The sequence below is a fragment of the Anser brachyrhynchus genome (assembly GCF_964034855.1).
Source record: "Anser brachyrhynchus genome assembly, chromosome: 11".
In the NCBI taxonomy this organism is placed as follows: domain Eukaryota; kingdom Metazoa; phylum Chordata; class Aves; order Anseriformes; family Anatidae; genus Anser; species Anser brachyrhynchus.
This window is the reverse complement of record NC_137706.1, coordinates 2,970,644-2,984,965: the sequence shown is the minus strand read 5'-3', so window position 1 is coordinate 2,984,965 and position 14,322 is coordinate 2,970,644.

The following is a 14,322-nucleotide window of genomic DNA, read 5'->3' as shown; positions in this document are numbered from 1 at the left end:
GGTAACCCAACTGGAAGGAGAGACTTGGGAAGGAGATGAGGAAGACAGTGTTAAGAGGCTTTATATTCAGGTATTACACAGTTGAGAGAGTTGCTGGGGTAGGATCGTTTTCTAGCATTATAAGGATCGTTTGATTTGTTAAAGCATAGATGTGAGCAATAAGAAATATAACAGAGAACACAAACTTGAAATTACTAATCTGCCTGGCAAAATAGTCTGCTTTTTACATTCTTATTATATTTGATAGTGGACTATGTTCTGAATTCAGTTATGCTAACTACAGTGAAAAAAGAAAAAACATAGGTACTTAGTATAAACAGTGAAATCTCTCTAGCAAATTATAACTAGTGTTTGAGTAAACATTGCTGGAAATATCTCTCGTGCATTTGAATAGCATCTATTAATAAAATGAATGAGTAGAACTTAGACAAATATAGGGTGGTAATACAGTAAAACAAATGGCCCTAATAAAGGATGCTGTTGTACTATACTGTTTTGAATACCATCATGAAAGCAGCTTACCTTTCTGCTGAATCCTTGCAGAAATCCTGGGCTGTAAATGATGCAGCCATGTAAATAACTCTGACAGTTGCACCTTGACCACAAAATATGAAAAATTGCTAGCTCTCCATAATTGCATTGTCAAAAAATTCCTTATCTGTATGCAACCTCCTGTTACAGACAAGTAGAATACAGAAAAATCTACACAGCCTGCATCCTTCAGAATGCTATTCTTACTGGTATTATCAGCAATGACGATTATCTCTAAATGTTCAACAGTAAATCCAGGGGAATAATAGGAAACATTTCTCCTAAGTGGTGTATAACAATACCTGACATTTGTATAGCACCTTTCATCTGTAAGAATCCCAAAGTGCTTTACAAAGTCTGCTGGGATCACTTCACCCACCCCCTAAATGTAGCTATCTCCATGGTGAAATTCAACTTCTATACCACACAAACACCATTGCACAACAGTGTTTTTGTAAGAAGTGGCAACTAAGTGAAATGCATTAAACTATTCTTGTGAAAGCTATCATAGGCTCCTCAGTGGCAGCCAGTGGTTAAAGCTTTGATTTGGAATGTAGAGCAAAAAACAGCAGCTGCTTCACCCCCTCTGCCTCACAGGCTTCCCTCCCAGCACACACACACTCCTTTTCTATTCCTGTTCTTCTCGGAACACTGTGCCTATGGTGGGACCACCAGCGCCAAGTATAATGACAGGTTTGACCTTGCTTATCTCACCTCTTACCAACAAAGACTATTAAATAAAATACTACTAATGAATGCAGTTCTACTAATGAAATCACAGGAGTAAGCCTGGGTGCCTGAAGTTTTCCTTAGAAAGTGAGTCATAATGAAAACAGAATGCTTAAAATATTATAGGAAAAAATGGGCATCACTAATCTAAGACTGGGCTTCTCTGACAACTTTAATCTCTTTGAGCCTACCTCCATGAAATTAAGTACTATTCTGTTTTGCTTCATGAAGTGCTTACATTCTTTTTTACTGTCTTAGTACTATATTTATGTATGTGTAAGAGTGGTTATGCCTGTGCCCTCACAGTAAAGTGACTAGAAATGGATGCTGTATCTGCACTGATAAATTAGAGTAAGGGAACATTCTCAGGAATGGGAGCTCATCTATCTGTATTGATAAATTAATGGGACAGTCTCCAAGTTCTTTACCTGCAAGAACTAACACACTCTCAATGACCACACCTGCTAGGAAGTGTTTAAACATGTCCATGCTCTTCTGAAAGGTAAAAGTATTTTGCACTCAACATTTCTTTCAGGTCTTCCCCACCATTTGGCTTTCTTGCCAGAAAACAGTCCTAGGCCCACTTAATTTGCTATTACATATAGATATACATATGTACCAAGGGTATGTAAAGAGAGTATAAGTGTAGTAGCTGTGCATTCCTGGATGTGATAAATGTCAGTACAAAAGCGGATAGTACCTTCTTCAAGAGAAACGTAGTATGCAGTATGAGTCATCTTGAAAGTGCTCTACACGTATTAATTAAATTATGGACCTCAAAGTACATGTTCTTACTAGAGTTTTCTATTACATTTTCATCTCATAGAAGGTTGGGAGCAAGCCAAGGCAGGAGGTGTAAACCCTGCTGAATTTTGGAGAGCTTAGCTCCTCCAGTTGATACAGATACGATCCCTCCAACATAGGTTTATATTTGTAATGTGTCACTTTAAAAAATCAAGGTCCCATATGGGTTCAATCCACTGCAGAGTTAATATTTTATCTTATATTTCACCTTCTCTATGGTCTTGGCTGTTATTTGGCAGTATGGGAGTCGGTAAGTTCCTTTTCTTTTAGGTCTGGGGAAACATTGTACTTGTCAGCTCTACAGGGCTAAAAAGATCTATTTTACCACTAAGAGTGTGATGGTCTCTGCTCTTCCACAATTACAGACAAGGAAGGGAATCAACAGTTTTGTTTCAAAAGAAGTTACTGACTGTTATATTTCTTTACTAGAAAAAATGCGGGTAAAAAATTCATATACTTTCTCATTCTGTACATTAATGTAGACAAAATATAAGTACTTCATTTGATAAAATACTGCATAACTTGATAGATTTTTTTCTTGAAATTACTATGTAAATAACAGATGAGCAAGTTAAGCATGTTAAGTTACACCTTTTACTTGGTAGATGTATAGAAATAAAAGGGAAAAACTGAAGTGATTGTAATATACCGTAGCAAGTATCTTTAAGTGTAACCCAAGCATAAGAACAGTTTCTAAAGACATGTTGTTGTTCTGAATTGAAATTTGGAAGGATTTCTCTTTCAGTTTCTGTTCCCCATAAATTGTGGAAAATATAACATTTTCCAGCTCCATAGGAGTTTTGTGAGTGTAAGTCCACTAAAGTTTGTGAATCAATTGAATACTATAGTGGTGGGAGCTGTGTAAGTATGGAGGTAAATAGTATATCAGAGTTACATGCTATCACCCATTCATTCCTGTAAAAGTAAGGGAAACATCATATTAAGTACTTAAATGTAATTTTTCTTCTCTCAGGGAGCTTCACTGTGCTTTTAAAATAGAGATGAACTGCAGAGTGAAGCCTAAAGTAATGGCAATATCCCTGAATCCATCACGAGATATTCTGAGCAGTATCTTAAGAAAGCATGGTGTGAATACTTTATTGGAGTTTGTCTTGCACACAAATCCAAAATGTTCCACTGCCAGAGAGACAAAAAGATATGTGCTTATTATGAATGTTGGTTTTCTGCACTATATGTTTAAAATATCTGCTATCAGAGATGCTAAATTAAATCATTTAGTAGGATTTAAAATGCATGAAATTGTAATGTAGTAAATTTATCTTAAAACATCACTTTGCCCTATCCCTGTAGGTGTTCAGGGCTGGGTTGGATGGGGCCCTGCGCAACCTGGTCTAGTGTGTGGCAACCCTGCTCATGGCAGGGGATTTAGAATTGGATGGTTTTTAAGGTCCTTTCCAACCGAAGCCCTTCTATGGTTCTATGATCTATTTACTGTGAGCCCACTGAAATGGATTCACTGATTATGGATGACTTCAAGTCCTATATATGTATATATATCCATAAACACACACACATATATATGAATCATATTTGTATATATCTGTTATTGTATATTCCATATTGAGTCTTATTTTAAAACGGAACGTGAAAATTTCAGTTACATTGTGAAATGCCAGCTATAGGACTGCAGAAAGAGTGGATGAGATAATACTTAACTCTTTCTACTGCACATAAGTATCACAAACCAATCTTTGTGTATTAGCACGTCCGTTCAAAATCAATAATATTGACTCCTCAAACTTCTATATTTTTATATATGCAAATGTTTAATTTTCTTAAAGATATTTTAGAGATTAATGAGTCTAATTTTGGTCCTAACAATCAGACCAGAACAATACAATTGATAGATTTGGGTCCGCTTTTGAAATGTTAACCTGTTACAAGGTAAGTCTCAGCAAACATGGCAACAAACGAAACCTAGGAGAATCTGACCACTTATTTTCCCTGTCTCCAAAGACTTCATGTTTGAGGCTGAAATTCATCATTTGGCTTTTTATATTTACTTATCATCTGACCACTTAAGTTCAGTAAAATCCATTTCCTCCTTAAATTTTCCAACTTTTTTTTTTTTCCTTTATTTGGCGGACAGTTGTTAATCACATGTATAATACCCTGAGCAAATTTCAGGCCATATGGGGATAGAATAGCTTCCTGCATATTTTACCCTCTTCCATCCTTACTGTTTTCACTTTATATGTGAGACTGGTTTGCATTTGTGAATGAATGCTATGGTGTATATTGTCTGTGATGAGAAGAGGGATCATGTAACTGTTAAACCTTTAAACATAGATGATGAAGTTTAACAGAGACATTCAAATTCACCCATTCAAAAACAACATTTACTACTACCTCTACCTGCTTTGAAGTGCTCTGCAAAGAATCAGCTGAGTACACACAATAAATTTTCCTTATGCCAGTCCTGGACAGAATGTTTTGCAGTTTGCCTGGTGGACAGAACAGGCTGGCACACTGTCCTCTTAGTGTTAGACTGGGCTTTGCTGCTAGTCAGTGCTGTTGGGAGAGCAGATCCAGTCCTGAGACCGGATTCAGAGTTTTAAAGATTTGTCATGTGGATTTTGATCTCTGAGTTGCCTTAACAAAAAGCAAATTCTGTAACTTCCTCTGCAAGGTCTGTTTGACTTTGCTGGAAGAAGAATGCTTGTTCAAAGCTAGCCCAGCAATCATCATTCATCACATTGTCAGTTGCACTCAGATACCAAGGCACCTTCAACAAAAGTTTTGTATTGTAACCAGTTGGTTGGTCATTAAATTAGAGTTTCCCACAAAGTTCCAGTAGTCACAGACACTTTGTGATCTTTATGGGATTTATATTAACTCATAGAAATCTTTACAAGGTTGCCAGAAGGTGTAAAGAAACTAATGATTAACTAGATTCTTCCTAGTAATTTAGAGATATTGATGAGTGCTAAGTTCAAGCTGCTGTTAGTGGTAAAGAGTATTACCTGCAATGCTTGATTCCTGCTTTCCACAGGAATTAAGAAGGAAGTCTCCCACACTCAATGCAATCTTACCTCTCATTATTTTATATTTTTAATGTGAAAAATACTGTTGTTATATCTGTCAAAATTCATTTGCTAAGATTGTATAACTGCTGAATAATTTGTCACTGCAGCGATGAATTAATGACTGCATATTCAAACAATTTATTTGTCTGAAGAAACCATCTTTCGGTCTCTGTTATTCACTAAAAACTAATTATACTGTCCTTCAACTGCTGGCTTTGATACAATAAGTAGACGTATTCCTTTTTCCTTTCTGCTTTACACTACCACACTTTGAATTCTATGATCTGACTCACAGTACTTTGAAGCATTTACTGAAATCTTCCAGTCCTGCCAAAGGCAGAGTCATCTACTATAACGTGAGTCCTAAGACTAAAGCTGATGCGATATTATCCTCAAAAATTATTGTAAGTAAAAACAGTTACATTAATTATCATTAATATTGGAAAGGTCTTTTAATCTATCAACTCATTTCAGAAGCAGTTAATATGAGCCCATAATATATAGGTAAGTTATCTTAAACTACAGATTTAGTCTTATTTTAGCATATGAAGACAAGTTTTAAAATATTCTTTGTTCAGTTTTGTGTACAGTTCAAAAAAGGTACATATTTGATAACGTAATGTAATGACAGTACCACATGCACCTGTTCCCAGAGAAGGCTGTTTATTTAAGGTCTGAAGCAAGGTTCAATTTTGAAGAAAACTTGACAAGGACAATTTTTTACTTACCTTTACAAGCTGACAAAGCACAATAATAATAATGACGGGTGGTAGCACTCCAAGTTTCCACTCACTTGAAACACCACAGAGCAATTTATATGTATTTGTTCTTTGCTTTCACCTTAGTATTTCACAATTGTAGGTGGGATTTCCAAAGCTCAAGGAATAAGGCATTCAGCTCTCAGAAAGAGTTACTAGCATGCATGAAGCTATGCTTGTTCATCTATAGCAATGCTGTTCTTCTGAGGCCCTGTGCTTAGGAGTGGGAAGACCACACTCCTGGCACTTCCATGACTCACTCCTCTCTCTGCGGTATTGTCAAATGCAATATTGGCACTTTCTGGAACTGTATATCAATTTCCCTCATATCCTTACCTAGAAAGGCTCAGCCAAGCATCTAGAGCAGTTTCATTCTTGCCTTCCATCCCGCTCTTCCTCCTTGTCCAACATCTGAACTCTCATCCCTTTCTGCCACTTAGCTGTACACACTCACTCACACACTGTGGATATCTGAGGGATAGGAGAGGTGCTTTCCCATGTGCTCTCCATGAGCAGAGCACTGGGAAGTACCAGCACAGAACTGTTCCATTGAAGACCTCATCACTCACAGGAGAGTGATTCTCCTCTGGGATCTGGCCCTGATCTGTCTGCAGTACTGGAAGGAGACACTTTATCCTTCCTTGCACACACTCCCTCTGTTTAATCTATCCTGAACTAAAATACGAGAGGCTGACATTTCCTTGACAGCTTTCTAATGGATATTCAAAATAGTTACCAAATAAAATGGACATCTATTTAGCTCTAGAAAATCTGTTCATAGGCCTTCGGGGTTGCAGAAAAGTATACTTTTGACTTGTCTGTAGCATTCGCCAACCTGAATTCCATAATAATACTAAATGCTGAAATAATATCATTGTAAGATCTGCCATTTCTGCATTCCTGTTAGATTAGTCCCATCATCTGCAATGGGAAACAGTTCTGTGTCATAAGTTTATACCTTTATGCTTTAGCTGGACAAACAGCCCTGTACAGTCTTTAACTGGTTGCTCTTGTGAAGGAACAAAGATTTTCAAAGCTCCCTAACTCACAACTGTCAAATATGGGCAGTAAGGTCCAGGATTTTAACACACTTTCCAAACTTTTCAGTACGTGTTTTTGTGGTTTCCCTTATCAGATGCCAAAATCTTTCCATGGATTGAAAATTTCTATAGGGCATACTTGTGTACTCATCTGATTCACCTTCTGGTTTTGAGCTGTGGATCAGGTTTTCCATGAGGCCTTTTGAAAGACAGAGGTATCAGTTGAGCAAACCAGAGCAGGCCATTTCCTGTAATCATCTGTGCCATCATCTGTGCTGGATCATGGCAGCAGCTGATCAATAGAGGAGTATTTAAATATGTTACAGCCTGAATCTGATATTCTACATGTTTAACTGCATAAACAGATCAATAGGACAGGATTGATCTCCATTGATATTTGGCAGTTTTCAAATACAATTAAACCACATTTGGAGTGCTGAAAGTACTTGAAATAAACAACTGGGCACTATTTATAATTTAAAGAGCTACTCAAAAAAATTTAATAGATCAAGCAGTTGTTTCAACAATGCCAGTGTCAAGGGAAAAGTTGAAATCCATATAATGTATATAAATAGCAAACTGAAATTAATGACAAACTAAAATTCAATGTGTTCCTTAGCACATATTATTATATACAAATATTTCAGTATTTATGATGATATGGTTGTGCAATTAAATTGGCATTAGCTGACGTATATGAACGACTATGCCTGAGTGGAATCTGGTATTGGCATTATTTGTACGGTAGCAGCACAGATTCTTCAAGAGTACAAATGGTGCCATTAATAACTCTTGTAATGTGACTAAGTTGCCAGCGTATAAATGAGATGCTGTTGACAAAAGAGCAGCTTTAGCTTTCTCACATCCCATAAAACAGTAGAATGCAAGAGTTACACAGCTATTTTCTTGTTTTGACCACTCTTGGCTGTAACTGCATGGTGTTAGGATTAGACACAGGATTAGACACCTGGCCTCTCTATTCCTTCTGAGAGCCTGGCACTAGCTTGAGTTTAGACTCAAGGAGATAGATACTGGAGGTCATATGATGGACCAGTACCCACAGGTTTTCTCCCTGGCAATTTCAGCTGAGTCACACTAAAGTTGACCAGAATATTCCTTTGGGGGAATAAGACATATTTGACACTGGTTTCCCTCAGGGCAGTTTTACACAGCACTACAGAATCAGTCATAGTGGAACCTAATGTGAGAGTTGTGGATTTGATCCAGAACATACAAGATAATTAGGATGTTTGCTTTCTAAAAATTCTTTGCAAAGAAAGGCTTATGGTTTAGAGCAATTTGAAATATGTAAAGGAAGCAGATCTGTAAGACTACTCTCTGCTTTATGCTGACAACATTTTGAAACATGCCTAAACGATATCAAAAGGTTTTCCTCTCCCAAACACTCAAAAATAATCCCATCTGTTTGTGCTTATGCCCATATCATGAAAAGACAGGAAAGTGATTGTGATGGGTACCACTTTCCTAATCTAATGCCAGAGAATGCTAAAATTAAATAAATAAATAAGTCTTTTTTATTATGATGATTGAGAAGAGGAAAGTATAGCAAGTTCCTTTTGCCCTGAAAGAAGGAATGGTTAAGTAGCTTAATCATAGACTCACAGAATGGTTTGGGTTAGAAGGGACCTTAAAGATCATCTAGTGTCAACCCCCTGCCTCCAACCCCAAGCCTATCTGAGCCCCTCCTAGCTTACAAAGGTTTCAGAACACGTGCATATGAATGTGTAACCTGCTACCACAAGTACACACATATGATTCCCAACAGAACTGCTTTTCCTGTTAACAGTACCAGAAATTCTTTAAGAGGCACTTACAGGGTAAGATTAAGAGGATACATACAGTATTAAACTCTGTACTGTTCCAGTGGCCACGAGTAAGCCCCTGAACCAAGCACAAACCCCTGAACCCTGCACAAAGCAGCACAGTGAAAACTGTACAACAGAAATACTTTGGCAGTTTACCCGAAGAGACATGGTGATGACTTATAGTACACCCTGAATAATATTTCTTCTCTGTGCTTTATCTGGACCAATAAATGCTTATGCTTCTGGATGCAGGAAAAGCTCTTTGTTCTCTTCTGCTGACATCCCATTAAAAACAAAATAAAGTAAACATATCAGAATTAGTCCCCTAAAGCTTCCATCAAGCCTTCTGCCATGAGCACTTTGGTCTTGTCTTTGTTTTTTCCTTTTGCCAGCTTTTGGCACTCAAGGGCAATCTATCTTCGGGGGAGAGAATATCACTCTTCTTCCTCAGGATGTATGACCCAAGACCTAAAAACTGTGGCTATTCAGAACAACATCAGAGGGCCACATAATAAATAAGTAGCCAAAATTGTTGAAGAATACTTCTTCAGGTGGTGAGCATTACAATATAATTAAGAAAAAATATAAAATCTTCCAGTGAGTAATTATAGGGTAACTAGTCGAAAGAAAAATTTACTTCCTAACTCTACCCAATAGTGGTCAGTTTAAATCTTAAACCTGGGCATTTTTCCCAGGATAACTGTGAGGAATTATCTGACTTCTCATTATGCTTCCTGAAAATAATATTCCAGTTTTATTCTTCATCGTCAAAAGGTAAAGAAGGAAAGAAGCATCACCACCAGAAAATATACGTAAGGCACCTGAATTTTTCTGCAGTTCAGTGGGCTTTAGGACTTGATGGAAATGCAAACCCTCTAATGGCTTTCAGGCAAACCTTTGTTTTCAACTGATCATTACTAGTTCTGACCTTTTAAATCCTCTGCTGCTAAGGGAGAATCTGGTCTTTACAGAAAAGCTGTTCTGTATTCCATTCATAGACAGAGGAGAACTTAACTATATTTACTGGTATTTAACATATGGAGCATATTTGCCTGGAAGGTAGATGAAATCTCCCGCATTTAAGATAAAATCAATTTGAATTTAAGGTCACATTTGCAGAAGTCAATGTTCCGTAAAATCAAAGAAGAGCTTAATTCTACTTTATTTTATTTTTTTTTTTCTCCACCAATCATCTGTGTAGTTTCCCATAACGCAGTTCTGCAACCTTCCTCCCTTCCTACCCTTGTTCACTCAAATATTCATATGGAAGCCAGTGATGTGACTCCAATCTTACTCACCTGAGTGGAGCTGTGAGTGTTTAGGCCAAAGACAAACATGAACTGTACTCTGCAAACTTCATATTTTTACTTTTCACTTCCACGGTATCAGTCATATTGCAAAGCCTACTCACATAAGTGTCTCGTCTGCTTAAAGAGAGGTGCTTGGAATCAAACCTTTCTTCTTGAGATGAGATATACCCAGTTTGGACCATCTAGTTTATGTGATTTCAGGAGTAACATAAAATAGGTTCATGTGATTTCAGGGTGAAAGTGTGTGTATCTTCATTCATAAGTAAGTGCTGCTACTTCAAAGGAGAGGAGATTTGCAGGAATCAATGATCTGCAATATCTTTTTGCTTAAGGTGTAATTGCCATCTAACATCACTTAGGGACTTTGCTATTGCAGAGGTCTGGGAAACACAAGTCCAAAATACAACTTTCTGGTTGGGAGATTTCTAATATTGGAACATTGTCTTTGCACACTACCTACCCACAGCCTTCTCCCATGAAAGTCTAAACAGGAGAGGAGATAACAGGAGCTGCTCTTGATTTCCCTTCCCACCTTCCCTGTGAAAGAAAGATACAGCATGTCTGAAAATGACATTTATGTTGTTAATAATATTTATGTACTGTACTGTTCTTTAATTTTAAGTGAAAAAATTGATTACTTAGTCTTGATGAAATCATGAAAAGTTATTGACAAAGTGGAAAGGAAAAAATAAAATATAGTATTAACTGCTTCCCCAAGGCCTAAAAGAAGGACTTCCTTTAACACAATGGAAACAATATCAGAAAAAATAGTGCAGAAAACTGGGGAAAATTCACAAACATTTATTTATTGGATTTAAAAATGATATTATTCATGTTACACATGGGATAGGCCACTGAAATGTGTCTAGCAGCATTTTCTGTTCTGATGAAAAGTTGTCAGCCACTTGAGCAAATGGTTTTGAAAGACAAAATAGAACAGGATAAAATATTTTTATCATCAGTACACTTCTAACTGATTCAGGGGAAAGTTAACAGAAGCATCTTGCTGGCTGCTACTATTTAGATCTTAGGTAAACACATGGCAAGTTGTGAACTCCTATTTATATTTCATGTTGTTTATTGCTGAATTGACAAAGGACTCCTCACCCGCCCCTGCCTGCCAGGATTTGAATCTGTGTTTCCATACAGTCAGCAGGACAAATTCACCTTGGATGTAAATGAACACAGTTCTACTGAAGTCAACTGAGTTGCTTTCTCTTGCACCAAGGCTTAATTTGATCCTAGATGTTTAGATCACTAAGCTGTGCCCTCTGGCTTAGCAATTCTTCAGCTGAAAGATTAGTTTCTGACTGTGAATGCCAATAGTCTTCTTACTCTGGTAGCTGAAAAAGTAATAAGTGCATATAAGGGTTTCATGAACTGCTTCACAGGTGAAGGGAGACAGCCCATTCCATTCTGAAAGTGTCTCTCACCCTTCAAATGAAGAGGAAGTCTGAGGGAATGAAAAATTTGTGTATTTTTGTGACTCTTACATCAAAAACAAAAAAGTTGGGACAGTTAGAGATGAGGGGAACAATTGTAACTTGTTTCCATACAGCTTTCATTCAGCTCTGAATCAACAGAGCTTGTAAACCTCTGACATATAGATTGACCAGAGGGGAAAAAAGCAAAGAAGGATGTAATTGCACCAATTAATCTGGAAAGGCATCTGAGAGAACAAAGTCTTTAAAGAAAGCCTGATTCTGATCTTTGTTAGAGTAGTGTAAATCTAGAGTGATGTCACTGAAATCAAAAGAGTGTCCTCTGCTTATTGTTTATAACCTGGATCAGAATTTAGCTTGGAATTGATTGTTCATCCTGGACTAGCTTTGGTAATTCCAGTCACAGCTCTATAAGGGAACTTACATATAGAATAGCAAGTATTTTCAGTATATCATGAAAAATTTAAGGAATTAACAGTGTTGTTTGACTGCTTTGGCATTTTGCTACAAAACCCACAAAATAATTTGGATAAGGATTTGTCTGGTACTTATCAGGAAGGGAAAAAGAATCAGTAATGTGTACAGAACTGATTAGTAGGTTTATTCTAAGACTTGTTATATTCTACAGAGGAGTCAGGCCATCTGGAAGCAAAGTAACATTATCTCCAAAGCAGAATGGAGACAATGAGCCATCTATCATTTTGATCTATTGTACATTAAGAGATTAGCAAGTCTGGGAAAGAGAAAATATATAGAACAGAAGTGCATTCTCACTCTTCCTGAGAAATGGGGGCATTTGTGAGGCCCAGGGAGCTCTACAGGTAGAAGAGGAGCTCTTGCATTCTGCTCTCTTTGTTTGTGCCTCCCGTCCCATTGATGCAGAAGCACAGCCAGCCTGTCTGCTTGCTCTTCCTGTGATATGTGCTGCAAACCAAGGAGAGGGGCACAGAATCCAGTCTGTCACTTTGTATGGAGCTGTGACACACAAATGCAAGCAGGTAACTCTCATCCTTCCAGTCCCACTTCCAAATGCAGGATGTACCAGACTTAATGGAAGACATGCTGACAGCAAACCTGTAGCTAACACATCATTTAAATAATCCCTGACTAATTAGTGAAATGATAATTCTAGGAGGTATTGAGTGAATTGGAAGGTGTGGAGTCCCACTGAAATGTAATACTCATTTGATGCCTTTAAATTTGCCAGATGCTGTAACTAGCACTTCTGTTCACCTATTTACTATCACCAAGTTATTTATTATTAATCAGAAGCAGGTCTGGATGAGACTTGTTAAAACAGAGGTGCAACTTGCATGTTGCAGTTTCTGGGAATAGTCTCCACATAAGAATAATTTCTCAAACATAACTCAGAACACCATGTCTTATCTCCAAGCCGCTTCTAATACCCTGGCAGCAATGATAGCCTACTGACGAAGGCTTTTGTCAGCTCATGTACATCATTGCTGGAAATGCTAGAAAAAGAAGGCAGAGCTGGGTTTTACCATATTTTGAGCAAGAGCAGTTCCATTTTTAAAATAATTTTGAAATGACAGTAATCTTTGAATCAGAGGTTATGACGTTTGCTATAGAGGAAAGACTTGGGAATCTTAGCTTCTTGTCTGCCTTTAGCATAGTCACTTGCATGGGTTCATTTGCTTGGTCGGACAGAAATCTAACATATTGCTGTAACCATAAATTTTCCACTCACTGCATTGAGAGTTAGTCCTAGCTGATCACACTGAAACCTACTGAAATGACATGAGTCTTTTAGACTCAGTGGCTGCTGCCAGTATTTCTTTGGCATTGCCAGACATGATGAGACATTAGGTCTGGATTTTCTAATCCACCTTTTTCTTAGGAAAAAATGCAGTTGGGAGATTTAAGATCTGATCCTGTAAATTCTATTTCACACGAGCAATCTCACTGCAGATTAAAGCCTAATCATAGAGGGATTTGGAGGACTGGGCCCTTTGATTTCTCTTCATGCTAAGGCTCTTTTGTATCTGGATTTGATTATTGTTCTCCATTGATTATTGTTCTCCATTTTTGCATAGGGCTTTAGGAATAATTAGAAGGAAATAAGATTTTCTGACTTTAACTTAATCAGTAACACATAAAAAAGTTACATTTTTACATGACAAAGAACGCATCATCCAAACCAAATATCTCCAAGGTATTTGGACCTGCTTCTAATTGACAGTTTGGACATTATCACTATTGTGGGATTGCTCTTTGTTCTGATTCACAGACACAGTGAATGTTTGATAAATGTTACCTTTTTAATTCTTGATAACATTATGAAAATGTTAAGAAATGTTACAGCAGATAACCTTTCTAGACCAAACAACAGCATTAACCATGTGAAGTTAATAACTGACTACAGGACATTTACTTAATTTAACTTTAAAAAAGTTTTGCTCACACTGCTCAAACTTTCCCTTTATTTTTATCTCCTTTTCTCCAAGGCCAAAGATAAGATTTTCCTCTTACTTACTGTGGGCCAGCTTTCCATGAGACTCAGGTCTGCCTACAACCAAAACCAAATATTTATGGGTATGTGGGTATGAAACACCATAATGATAAATGCATGGTAGTATACCAGAATGAAAGATTTCAAGACAACAGTATTTGCTGTCTGAGTTGGACATTTATTTAGTCAGTGTAGGAAGGAGCAGGTACTTTGATACAAATCAGATGAAGTAGTTTTGAATGAATAAGTCTATACTCTGAAGTATGACCTCAGGGATCAGGACATATGAGTGCACAGGTGTCATTTTGCAATGAAAGCCGCTAATGCTTTCTATACGTGCCTAAAAACACTTTTTTTCAAGGTTG